This window comes from Nomascus leucogenys, unplaced genomic scaffold (genome assembly GCF_006542625.1).
Source record: "Nomascus leucogenys isolate Asia unplaced genomic scaffold, Asia_NLE_v1 000763F_92548_qpd_obj, whole genome shotgun sequence".
In the NCBI taxonomy this organism is placed as follows: domain Eukaryota; kingdom Metazoa; phylum Chordata; class Mammalia; order Primates; family Hylobatidae; genus Nomascus; species Nomascus leucogenys.
The window spans coordinates 71,968-86,376 of record NW_022095939.1 but is presented as its reverse complement, the minus strand read 5'-3'; positions in this window follow the sequence as shown (position 1 = coordinate 86,376).

The window sequence follows — 14,409 nt, the reverse complement described above, 5'->3', positions numbered from 1 at the left end:
CTCAAGTGTATTGATTTGGCTGATGTGTGGTGTGGCCCAGGGATTGTTGTTTAAAAATGCTTTTCAAGGAAAGGGTCATTTTGCAGTGGAGGAACTTTAGCCAGTGATCAAAGTTAACATCCCAGTAATCAGAGATCACAGCATCTTAGGGCATTCTAATATAGTGGATGGAAAAGGTGCAGCATCACCCTGTGGTATTCTTGTACAAAGTTATAACCTGAGTTTAATCTTGAGAAAATATAAGAAAAGTCCCAAACTGAGGATCATTCTACAAAATAAGGTCACCAATTACACTTCAAAAATGTGAAGGTCTTAAAGGTAAAAAAATCTGATTAACTTTCTCAGATTAAAGAAGACGAGAGAACCGTACAATGAAATGCAATATTGATACTAGATTGGATCCTGGTCCAGAAAAAGGACATTAGTCAGAAGATAGAGGAGACTTGAAACAAGGTCTGTTCAGCATTCATTTTACAGTTTTAATAATCATTTATTGATTTTGATGATTAGATGCGTATCTATAACGTTAATATTTGGGGAAGTTGAATGAAAAGCATGTGAGGACTTTGCCTATTTTTGGAACGTTTTTGAAAGTTGAAATTATTTCAAAATTAAACATTAAAAGAAAAGAAGAGAAATAGAGATCTCTTAGATATTTCTATTAAGTTGCCAAAGTTGAAGACCATTCCCAACTTATCTTGCCTAATACTGTCAGAGTAATCTTCCTGGAAATGCTGTTTGTCATGTTTTGACTTCAAAGCTTTGCAGTGACTTCTCTTATCTGTAGGATGAAGTTCCCGTCATGTAGGCTGTCATTCAGTGCCCTCATAGCATAGCCCCTAAATCTCCCTTTTTCTGATCTGTGTTGAAAGACCTGACCAACATTTTACTTTCTTATGTCCAAACCTGTTCTGATTTTTTCTTGCTTATGTAATGCCCTTCCCTGTCTTCTCAACTGTGGGAGTTCAGTCAGGGTGGTGGGAAAGATTTTAGAAGAAAAATTATAAAGATATTTACAGGAAATAGTCGCAAACCTTGGAAGGCGGGTGGTTTGCATAGCTTCAGTAAAAGGTTTGGCTGAAGGCAGCTGAATTATCTTAAAAGCTTAGGGTGTAGATACATAGGAATGTAGAGGAGTTTCTCTAAATAGCTTGTTTACTCAGGCGGTCCTAAAACCAACATTTAATCTTATGCTGGGGGAACTACTTGGGAGGTCGAAGATGTCAATTACCTTCTAGTGGTGTTTACTCAAGACCTTTGTCATTTAATCTGTACTAAATAAATGTGAACTTTGCTGGCTGATCAGGGCCACAGCTGTTAACTCTTTCCCGGAAGGGTCTAGACCTTCTCTCTATCAGTGAGTAGGGACTTGGCAGGCCTAGCCTGCTCTTTCACTGGATATTTGTGTCTGAGTGTATTTGTTCATCTGTTGCTGGGTCAGGGTCTGCTGGTTGGACCCAGACAGTTGGTGCCCCATGTGAGGACCTGGCATGTTGGTGCCCAGGTCTGAGGTATAGCTGCAAGGAATCTTGAACCTTCAAAAATGAAGAAGTCCTGTGCCGTTGGTAGCCAGTAAGTTGATGAGTCAGTAAGTCACTAGTCATTGGTGCCTCCTTGGGATCTCCAAGTTCAAGGGAATGGTTCAGCTAGGGTTTTGATCAAGGGATAACAGTTATCAGCACAACAGAAGCAGTATATAAAAGTATTCAAACAAGCTGCTTACAGCCACTGGAGCCTCGGTTTTGCTGGTTCAATTAAGGGACTTAATGTAAAATGTATCACTTAACCCATGGTTCCCAGAAGAAGGTACAGTAGACGTAGAGCTTTGGGAAAGAGTGGGAGGAATTTTATTTTATTTTTTTGAGACACAGTCTCCCTCTGTCACCCAGGCTGGAGTGCAGTGGCACGATCTTGGCTCACAGCAAGCTCTGCCTCCTGGGTTCATGCCATTCTCCTGCCTCAGTCCCCTGAGTAGCTGGGACTACAGGCGCCCGCCACCATGCCTGGCTAATTTTTTTGCATTTTTAGTAGAGACAGGATTTCACCCTATTAGCCACGATGGCCTTGATCTCCTGACCTCGTGCACAAGAACAACAGGTCCCAGTAATCTTTAATGCTATGGGCTTTAGTGAGGGCGACTGTGGTCCCATTATACACTGAAGAGCCTAAAAGAAGAAGGAGGAAGAACCGTCACCTATTTTACCACCCCTGAGTCCCTCAGCCCCACTATCACCGTGCCAAAATAACCAAGAGGAAACGGAGGTTTTGCCTGAGCCCCCTCCTCCAATAAATAAGAAAAAAGACCAGGGATACACTACAGCTATAGGACCCTGTCTTAAGCAAGCGGCTTTAGAAAGAACGGGAGCTTTTAGCCTGCCCGGTGATGCAAAATCAATAAGGTAATCAGGTGTATGTTTATAGAGAGATAAGGAAAGGCATTAATGGGTGTAGCACACCAACATGGCACATGTATACATATGTAACAATCCTGACGTTGTGCACATGTATCCTAGAACTTAAAGTATAATAAAAGAAAGAAAGGCATTAGAAGCCGAAGCCGGACAGCCAAGCGGGCGGTGGGCCAAAGGAAAGCCTCAGCTGCAAAAAAGCTTGCAGCGCCCAAGCTGACAGGGTTCGCCCAGGCCGGCAGCATCCGCCCGGCGGTGGGAGGAGGGAACTGTGCAGACAAAAAGTGGCGCCTAAGCAAGCACAGTGCGGCCACCACCCAGGACCCGCCCCGCTGCCCTCCTGCTCCACGAGGGGCCCACGGTAAAATCTCATGTGTTCCTTACAAGGAACACGCCAAAGTGTAATTGTCTGTTAAAATTTAAGTTAAATTTATAATTATGGCCACTGTTTTTCCTCCGCTACCCGTGATGTGGCTCTCTCAAAATCTTAATTGGGTGAAAGAGTGACCTCTGAAGGGAGAGAAATTACCAAGAACCATGAATTAGTTGAGGAACGATTACAAGCCGGCCATACAGACCCTCTAAAGGCCCTTGGAATTCGCCTATTTCGTCATTCCCAAAGTCTGGCAAATGGAAACTTTTGCATGACTTACGTGCTATTAATGCTAATCTACTGCCTATGGGACCCCTTCCCCCGCGGCGATTCCTCAAGATTGGCCTATAATTATTATTGACTTAAAAGACTGTTTTTATACTATTACTCTCGCAGAACAGAACAGAGAAAAATTTGCGTTTACATTACCAGCTATTAAAGTCTTTCAGATTTTACACCGATAATGCTTTTTCTTTTTATGTACAGAATAAAGACAAGATGAAACCAAATATTCTTCTCCCTACTTCTCTCTTTCTACCTGCCTTCCCTCCTTTAAGAAGATGTGTAAATGCCAGGCCTCCTGGAAACCGCCTCAAAGACACAACAAGCCATAGAGGGTTTCTACAACTTGTGTTTTTCCAGGGTATGCCCTCAAGCTCTGGTCCAATAAACCTCAATTGATTCAGACACAAAACTCTACTGATTCAGACACTTGAATCAGGCACTCAATTTGGTTAACATTTTGCCAACCATGAAGGGGTCCTCTTAATGGAGTTTAGAACCTTTGACCTGCAGTGCTTCTTTTGTTCGTGCTCAGTACCAGCTACAGAGCTTTAGTTCTGACCAGTCGTGTGACTTTCTAAGAATTGGATCCTACTTTCTCTTGAGGTCCCTGCTCTCTCTGACTTTTTTGCTTGAGATGCGAGTTTTGTTTTTTCATGGAACTCCTCTCCTCATGGAGCTTTGCTCACTTCCTAAAAGGAACGTGAGTTTCCTGCTCCTGTGACAATGGAGAACAGACTACAGCTTGGTCCCTGCTCAACTAAGGAGCTGGTTTGGGTTTTGTTTTAGAATTTGGTAGCTGCAGGATAAGGCTTATTACTACTTCATTCTAAGCTCTCCTTATGCTTAGAGTGTTCAACAATATGTAAATAGTGCAATCGCTCTTTGTGTTTTTGGTTTTTATCATTCTTCCTTTGGATTTGACCAACTCTTCACCTTGTCTAATGTCCAAAACACCTTGCACTTGGTCAAATCCAAATCTAACAGGAGCTCTAAATTATGGTGAAGCAGGCCTTTAAATTGGCTAAAATTCTGTAACTGCAGAACATCCAACTCCACCTCTAGAAACACCTATTTGTTGAAGAAATACAAATATTTTAACCCACAATATATTTCTTTGACAAATTTTGACGTGTATGTCAGAGGGCCAGCAAATAGAAGTGGCTGTGCCCAGTTGCCTTTTGTGGAAAAAATCTACATCATAGAGAATCATTAGTAGTGCAGGCATGTCTTCCTTATCTGGATCTGGGAAAAATGGACTGAATCTGATACGTTAAAGATAAACAAATTTAGCATTGATATTGTCTGAGGGCTGCTACGGGCAATGTTTCAGTGACACAAGACCAGCTTTACTAACTGAACTTCCTTTCTTTCTCCCATGACCTGTATTACCACTAAAACCTGATTTACCTCCATAACCTCATTTTGGACATGCAGAAATGCAGAAAATAATCAGCCAGGAAAAGTGTAAAATGTATTAGTCTCAAGTTTCCTGGCTTCTCTCTGTGCTTTCTTTCCAATTGGGGGGTAAAAATCACTGTTTTCTCCACCAATTTTGATTAATGGGAGAAGATTTGTGTTGGACTAGTCTTGGTGTAGTAATTCTGGTGTACTTTTTAGTAATGTTGGGGTATGAATATTTTGATTGTTTAATCCATTTCCTCCCAGAAATAGTCTTTTCCTTTATCTCTTTCCTTCTGTGTTGTTCATAAGGGAGGTACTGGATAAAGTTTTCTCTCATCTTGTCATATGTCCTTGAGGGGTTGATTTGTGAACAAGTCAGAGTACTCACTCTTGGTCTCCAACATCAGGGGGCGGAGTCATTTTTGAGTCACATTATGTGACCAACTGTAACATGGCTGAGAACCTTAAGTTTTTTATTTTGTTTTGTTTTCCAAATGTGTTAAGCTCCAAGGAGGGCTTGTCATAAGTAGTCCATCCAGGCTGGGTGCGGTGGCTCACGTCTGTATCCCAGCACTTTGGGAGGCAAGTAGGGGGATCACGAGGTCAGGAGATTGAGACCATCCTGGCTAACATGGTGAAACCCTGTCTCTACTAAAAATACAAAAAATTAGCCGGTCATGGTGGCAGGCTCCTGTAGTCCCAGCTATTTGGGAGTCTGAGGCAGGAGAATGGTGTGAACCGGGGAGGTGGAACTTGCAGTGAGCCGAGATTGCATCACTGCACTCCAGCCCAGGCGACAGAGGAGACTCCATCTCAAAAAAAAAAAAAAAAAAAAAAAGAAGTCCCATCCATCAGGGACTTTTGTCGTCCCAAGTCTTGTTGCTTGGATAGGGCTGTGGCAACAAGAGTCTTTTGCTTTCCTAAGCCTATTCTGAGAGTACATATTTATTTTAGGGTGGGGGAAAGATCATTGGGATTGGTTTTTCACTGAAGAGGCTGTTGGATTGAGTCACTTAGAATCAATACACGACTGGAAATTCTAATTGTCCATGGCCAGAAGATGGATTCTTTAAATTGGGACTTCTAAGTTAAAAAATATTTTAGAGATCTCTTATTCCAAACAGTTGATCAGAGGATTGAATTTCAAAGAAAGACACCTGATAGTGTTATGGCTAGCCTTAACATTTCTTTTCACTAAATTACAGAGCAAAAATCTCACCTAAAACAAAGTTATTTTGTTTTGTAAGCTCAAACTGCTTGACTAAGATAGTCTGAGAAAATAAGAATAAAAGCCACTTTACCTTGTCATCGAATAGTTAAAATTTTATGCTTTTACTGCTGCAGCCTGGATTTAATTTCGGGTCAGGAACCAGCCTTAATTGCTTTGATGTTTGTGTGATTTTGAGTTTTTGAGGTGCTCCTTCACCTCTTTGGAGATGCCTCATACATCCTTGGCTAAGCCATAATCTTGGTTAAGCCTTATTAGTTTCATTTGGGAGGATTCTTTTGGTGAAAAAAAAATCAAAAGCCAGAAATATCAGCTCTTTGTCCTACCTAAAATCTGATATTAAGAAGTCTGAGGCCGGGCACGGTGGCCCACGCCTGTAATCCGGCACTTTGGGAGGCCGAGATGGGCGGATCACGAGGTTAGGAGATCAAGACCATCCTGGCTAATACGGTGAAACCCCATCTCTACCAAAAATACAAAAAATTAGCCTGGCATGGAGGCGGGCACCTGTAGTCCCAGCTACTCAGGGGGCTGAGGCAGGAGAATGGCATGAACCTGGGAGGCGGAGGTTGCACTGAGCTGAGATCGCGCCACTGCACTCCAGCCTGGCTGACAGAGCGAGACTCTGTCTCAAAAAAAAAAAAAATTTTGAAAGTGTTACAGTAGGTAGCTGATCAGACATGAGCAGGGCAGGAGAGATCCTCCCACCCCTACGCACTAGAAATGTCTAGTGATCATCACCAGGTGATAGTCAAGTCAGGTGGTTGTTAACTGTGTCTCTAAAGTAATAATTGGTTGCAGGTGGTGCCAGGGAGCTATAGTCTCACAATAGATAGAAAACACCTGAAACAGGTGATCAGCAGCTTCCCGATGAATTCTCAGAAGATGAGTAAGTGGGCTCAAATATACACATTAAGAGGCAACATAATAGAGTTTCTGGTAAATGACCTTCCAGGAACTATTTTTTTTTTTTTTTTTTTACATTTTAGAAGCATTATTTTTTAGAAACTATGTTTTTAAATTTTTAAATTTTATTTTATTTTTAAATCTTTTATTTCCATAGGTTTTTGGGGATTTGGTATTTAATTACATAAGTTCTCTAGGGGTGATTTGTGAGATTTTGGTGCCATCACCCGAGCAGTATACACTGAACTCAATTTGTAGTCTTTTATCCCTCACCACCTTCCCACCCTTTTCCCCAAGGCCATTGTATCATTCTTATGCCTCTGCATCCTCATAATTTAGCTCCCACTTATGAGTGAGAACACACGGTGTTTGGTTTTCCATTCCTTAGTTACTTCACTTAGGACAATAGTCTCCAGTTTCTTCAAGGTTTCTGCGAATGCCATTAATTCATTGCTTTTATGGCTGAGTAGTATTCAATCATATATATATATATATACACCACAATTTCTTTATCCACTCATTTATAGTTTACATTCCCACCAGCAGTATAGACGTGTTCCCTTTTCACCGTTGCCACACCAACATCTATTATTTTTATTTATTTATTTATTTTTGAGATGGATGGGGTCTTGCTCTGTCACCAGGCTGGAGTGCAGAGGCATCAGCTTGGCTTACTGTAACTTCTGCCTCCCAGGTTCAGGCCATTTGTCTCCCTCAGCCTCTGGAGTAGCTGGGATTACAGACATGTGCTCCCTCACCCAGGTAATTTTTTTGTATTTTTAGTAGAGACAGGGTTTCATCATGTTGTATATGCTGGTGTCAAAACCCTGACTTTAAGTGATCCGCCTACCTTGTGCTGCCAAAGTGTTGGGATTACAGGTGTGAGGCACCATGCCTGGCCAACAACTATTATTTATTCATTTTTTGATTATGAACATTCTTGCAGGAGTAAGGTGGTATCACATTGTGGTTTTGATTTGCATTTCCCTGATCATTAGTGATATTGAGCATTTTTTCATATGTTTGTTAGCCATTTGTATATTTTCTTTTGAGAATTGCTTATTCACATTCTTGGCCCATTTTGATGGGATTGTTTGTTTGCTAATTCGTTTGAGTTTCTTATAGATTCTGGATATTGGTTGTCTTTCAGATATATAGATTGTGAAGATTTTCTTTCACTCTGTGGGTTATATGTTTAGTCTGCTGACTGTTGCTTTGCTGTGCAGAAGCTCTTTAGTTTAATTGTCTCACCTATTTATTTTTGCTTTCGTTGCATTTGCTTTTGGGTTCTTGGTCATGAACTTTTCGCCTAAGCCAATGTCTAGAAGCGTTTTTCCAGTGTTATCATCTCGAATTTTTATAGTTTCAGGTCTTAGATTTAAGTCCTTGATTCATCTTGCGTTGATTTTTGTATAAGGTAAGAGATGGGGATCCAGTTTTATTCTCCTACATTCAGCTTGCCAATTATTTCAGCACCATTTGTTGAATAAGTTGTCCTTTACCCATTTTATGTTTTTGTTTGCTTTGTCAAAGATAAGTTGGCTGTAAATATTTAGGATTATTTCTGGGATCTGTATTCTGTTCCATTGGTCTACATGCCTATTTTTATACCAGCCCATGCTGTTTTGGACTTAGAGTATTGTTTGAAGTCAGGTGATATGACACCACCAGATTTGTTCTTTTTGCTTAGTCTTGCTTTGGCCATGTAGCCTCTTGTTTGGTTGCACAGGAATTTTAGAACTGTTTTTTCTAGTTTTGTGAAGAATGATGGTGGCATTTTAATGGGAATTGCAATGAATTTGTAGATTGCTTTTGTCAGCATGGTCATTTTCACAATAATGATTCTATTCATCCGTGAGCATAGGGTGCGTCGTCATTTTTTGCATCATCTATGATTTCTTTCAGCAATGTTTTGTAGATTTTCCTGTAGAGGTCTTTCACCTCCTTGTTTAGATACATTCCTAGTTATTTTTTTTATAACTGCTGTCATAAAAGGGGTTCAGTTCTTGATTTGATTCTCTGCTTGGTCGCTGTTGGTGTGTAGCAGAGCTACTGATTTGTGCACATTAATTTTGTATACTGAAACTTTGCTGAATTCATTTATCAGTTCTAGGAGCTTTTTGGAGGAGTCTTTAGGGTCTTCTAGGTATACGATTATGTCATCAGCAAACAGGGACAGTTTTACTTCCTCTTTGCCAAATTGGATGCCCTTTATTTATTTCCCTTGTTTGATTGATTTGGCTAGGACTTTCAGTACTCTGTTGAATAAAAGTGGTGAGAGCGAGCATCCTTTTCTTGTTCCCCTGCTCAGAGTGAATGCTTTCAATGTTTTCTCATTCAGTATTGTGTTGGCTGTGGGTTTGTGTGCCAATTTTGCTGAGAGTTTTAATCATAAAACGATGCTGGATGTTGTCAAGTGCCTTTTCAGTGTCTATTGAGAGGATCGTGTGATTTTTAAATTCTGTTTATGTGGTGTACCACATTTATTGACTTGTGTATGTGGAACCATTCCTGCATCCCTAATGTGAAACCTACTTGATCATGGTGGATTATGTTTTTGATGTGCTGTTGGATTCAGTTACCTAGTATTTTATTAAGAATTTCTGCCTCTGTGTGCATCAGGGATATTGGTCTGTAGTTTTCTTTGTTATGTCCTTTCCTGGTTTTGGTATTAGGGTGATACTGGCTTCATAGTATGATTTAGGGAGAATTTCCTCTCTTTCTAGCTTGTGGAATAGTGTCAATTAAATTGGTACCAACTCTTCTTTGAATGTCTGGTAGAATTCACCTGTGAATCTGTCTGGCCCTAGAATTGTTTTGTTGTTAATTTTTAAATTATCTTTTCAATCTTGTTGCTTTTGGTTGGTCTGTTCAGGGTTTCTAATTCTTTCTGATTTAATCTAGGAGAGTTTTATATTTCCAGGAATTTATTCATCCCCTCTAGGTTTTCTAGTTTATGCACATAAACGTGTTCATAGTACCTTTGAATGATCTCTTGTATTTCTGTGGCGTTGGTTGTAATAGCTCCCATTTCACTTCTGATTGAGCTTATTTGGCTCTTCTCTCTTCTTTTCTTGGCTAATCTTGCCAGTGATCTATCAATTTAATTTATTTTTCCAAGAAACCAGCTTTACATTTTATTTATATTTTGTATTATTTTGTTTCAGTTTCATTTAGTTCTGCTCTGATCTTGGTTATTTTCTTTCTTCTGCTGGGTGTGGGTTTAGTGTGTTCTTATTTCTTGAGTATCTAGAAATGTAACCTTAGATTGTCTATTTGTGCTCTTTCAGTCTTTTTAATGTAGACATTAAAGGCTATGAACAAAAACCAAACACCGCATGTTCTCACTCATAGGTGGGAATTGAACAATGAGAACTCATGGACACAGGAAGGGGAACATCACATTCCAGGGACTGTTGTGGAGTGGGGGGAAGGGGGAGGGACAGCATTAGGAGATATACCTAATGCTAAATGACGAGTTAATGGGTGCAGGAAATCAACATGGCACATGGATACATATGTAACAAACCTGCACATTGTGCACATGTACACTAAAACCTAAAGTACAATAAAAAATAAATAAATAAATAAATAAATAAATGAAAAAAAAAAGGCTATGAACTTTTAGCATGCTCTTTGCTGTATTCCAGATGTTTTGATAGGATGCATCACTATTTTTCAGTTCAAATAATTTTTAAATTTTCATTTTGATTTCACATTTGACCCAATGATCATTCAAGAGCAAGTTATTTAATTTCCATGTGTTTGCATGATTTTGAAGGTTCCTTTTGGAGTTGATTTCCAGTTTTATTCTATGGTTGTCTGAGAGAGTACTTCATATAATTTCAATTTTCTTAAATTTATTGAGACTTGTTTTGTGGCCTCTCATATGGCCTATCTTAAAGAAAGTTCCATGTGCTGACAAATAGAATGTATATTCAGTGGTTGTTGGGTAGAATATTCTGTAAATATCTCTTAAGTCTATTTGCTCGAGGGCATAGATTAAATCCATTGTTTCTTTCTTGAGTTTCTCTCTTGATGACCTGTCTAGTGCTGTCGGTGGAGTATTGAAGTCCCTCACTATTATTGTGTTACTGTCTATCTCATTTCTTAGGTCTAGTAGTATTAGCTATATAAATTTGGAAGCTCCAGTATTAGGTGTATATCTATTTAAGATGGTGACTTTTTTTGTTGGACAAGCCCTGTTATTATTACATAATGTCCCTCTTTGTCTTTTTTAACTGCTGTTGCATTAATGTTAGTTTTTTTTGATATAAGAATAGTTACTCCTGCTCACTTTGTGGCAGTTTGCATGGGGTGTCTTTTTCTACCCTTTTACCTTAAGTTTATGTGACACTTTATGGTTAGGGGAGTCTCTTGAGGGCAGCAGATACTTGCTTGATGAATTATTATCAATTCTGCAATTGTGTATCTTTTAAGTGGAGCATTTAGACAACTTACATTCAATGTTAGCATTGAGATGTGAGGTACTATTCCATTCATCCTGCTATTTGTTGCCTGAATACCTTGATTTTATATATTTATTTATTGTATCTTTGTTTTATAGGTCCTGTGAGTTTCATGCTTAAAGAGGTTCTCTTTTGATGTGTTTCCAGGATTTGTTTGAAGATTTGGAGCTCCTTTTAGCTGTTATTGTAGTGCTGGCTTGGTAGTGACAAATTCTCTCAGCATTTGTTTGTCTGAAAAAGGCTGTTATCTTCCGTTTATTTATGAACTTTAGTTTTGCTGGATACAAAATTCCTGGCTGATAATTTTTTTTAAGGAGGCTGCAGATAGGTATGCATGCTCATTTGAGGTGTTCTTCCCTTATTGAAGATTGCTAGGATCATATGTGTTGAAAAGCATTTGGGATTATTTACTTAATTGATGAGTGCTCATTTATTTTTTCATTAGTTTGATACCATGTATAAAGAATATATAAACATAGGTATGGACATATACATATATGTGATACAGCATAGAACATATACATGTGCACATAAAGATGGAGACAGAAATACTTTAGATTTTTTATTTTAAAACTTTATGCATGGAACCCATAAAACTCACTATTAAAAAATAAAGTTGGATTTAAGTTGTGCTTTTGTAAATAGAAAAATTTACCATTTATCTGAGGAAGCCCTTGCTGAGTTTTAGAGAAAGTAGGTAGTAAATTTACATCTCAAAGCACAGAGAGAGAGAGACAGGGAGAGAGTGAGAAGGAATTTGGGTGTGTTCAAGGAAGATTAAAAATAGATGCCAAGGTAACACAAAAATGATAGAAATTTATAACAGGATTTTATAAGGAGACCAATTTTATTTACATACATAGCTTTTATTTTGGTCTCTGTTTTCCAACTGTACTCCAGGAAACACACTACACAAGCTCCCTTCTTAAGTGCTGGTGGACCACTGCACAGCCAGACAGCCCACTTTAAGGGAAGAATCAGGGGAGAAGAAATGCAGACCCCAGAATTATGCCAACATACAAAACCTAAGTCAAAAGTCAAACCACACACTTGAAATCTCATCGCCTGTTTGGCCCTGTTTTAAGTGTACTTTACTTTCTTTAATTTCTGCTCTAAAGCTTTTAAATAAACTTTCACTCTTGCTCTAAAACTTGCCTCAGTCTTTTCTTCTGCCTTTTGACTCTTAGTTGAATTCTTTCTTCTGAAGATGCAAGAATTGAGGCTGCTGCAGACTTCTACAGATTTGCTGCCATTAATATACTTCGGTGCCATTCTACATGATAGAATATATATATATTCTTATATTTATACATATATATAAAATATATGTATCCACAGAGGACTTGAATCTACATTCTTGCTGCACTTTATGTAAACAATCCAGGTATAAGTCTGAAACTAGTTTTGGAAATACATTGGTCCCATATGATTTCTATTTCATAAAAATGGGAGACAGGAGGGGGGAAATTATTTTTCAGAAGAAAACAGAACAATCGTTATTACATTTCAGATCTGTTCTTTTTCTTTTGAATTTTGTTATTTACCTACAATTTGGACAGAATCCTAAATTTTTTCCTGGCTACAAATTTCAAAACCAATGGTTTGAGAATTTCCTTTTATTTTTCTTCCATTTTGGTATATTATAAATTAAAACTGTGCTTTTAAGATTTTTATCTTTTTTTATTACACTTTTAAATTCTGGGATACATGTGCGGAACCAGCAGGTTTGTTAAATAGGTATCCTCGTGCTATGGTGTTTTGCTGCACCCATTAACCCATCATCTACATTAGGTATTTCTCCTAATGCTATCCGTCCCCTAGTCCCCTACCCTTCAACAGTCCCCAGTGTGTGATGTTCCCCTCCCTGTGTCCAAGTGTTCTCATTGTTCAACTCTCACTTATGAGTGAGAACATGCGGCGTTTGGTTTTCTGTTCCTCTGTTAGTTTGCTGAGAATGGTGTTTCCAGCTTCATCCATGTCCCTGAAAAGGACATGAACTCATCCTTTTTTATGGCTGCATAGAATTCCATGGTGTATATGTACCACATTTTCTTTATCCAGTCTATCATTGATAGGTATTTGGGTTGGTTCCAAGTCTTTGCTACTGTGAATAGTGCCACAATAAATGTATGTGTGCATGTGTCTTTATAGTAGAATGATCTATAATCCTATGGGTATATACCCAGTAATGGGATCACTGGGTCAAATCGTATTTCTTGTTCTAGATCCTTGAGGAATCACCACACTGTCTTCCACAATGTTTGAACTAATTTATACTCCCACCAACAGTGTAAAAGCATTCCTATTTCTCCACACCCTCTCCAGCATGTTGTTTCCTGACCTTTTAATGATCACCATTCTAACTGGCATGAGATGGTATCTCACTGTGGTTTTGATTTGCATGTCTCTAATGACCAGAGATGATGAGCTTTTTTTCATATGTTTGTTGGTCACATAAATGTCTCATTTTGAGAAGTGTCTGTACATGTGCATCACCCACTTTTATGGGGTTGATTTTTTCTTGTAAATTTAAGTTTCTTATAGATTCTGGATATTAGCCTTTTGTCACATGGATAGATTAAACCTTGCAAGCTAAAACTAGACGACTTATGTAAACTTCAGGATATACAAACGTTTGTGCCTGCTGATGTGTGGACTACACAAAAGGTACACATGATCACTGGATTCAGACTGCAATTCAGAGAAATGTGTCAGATTGTCATTGCAATTGGAAGATGCTTCAGAAACTCTAGAAAACCTAGTCTATAGACTGCTCCAGACATTACAGGTGAGCCAACATACAACTGAAAGGGTTAGAGCATTGTTTGCCAAACGAATTGCTCTAATTGAAGCAGCAGTTGTGTGACTTAAATAAGGTTCCAGGGTTATACTGTCCCTTGTTGCTGTGACTTCCCTTTGCCCTTTTCTGATTTGTCTTCATCCCCTTTTCCATGGGACAAGACTTCTTAAGCATGAGCCTTCCTAGTGATATAGGATCAGATGAAACATAGAGTCACAAAGTCATGTCTTCTACAATGCTTTCTCTGAAAGCTTTTGAAGAATCGGGGGGCCAGGTGTGTGGGCACAGGCCTGTAATCCCAGCACTTTGAGAGTCCAAGGCAGGAGGATCACTTGAAATCAGGAGTTTAAGACCAGCCTGAGCAACAAAGGAGACCACGTCTCTACAAAACATAAAATAAATCAAATTATCCAGGTGCAGTGGTGCATGCCTATAGTCTCAGATACTTGGGAGGCTAAGGTGGGAGGACTGCTTCAGCCCAGTAGTTCAAGTCTGTATTGAGTACACTCCAGTCTGGGTGGACAGAGTACGGTTGTGTC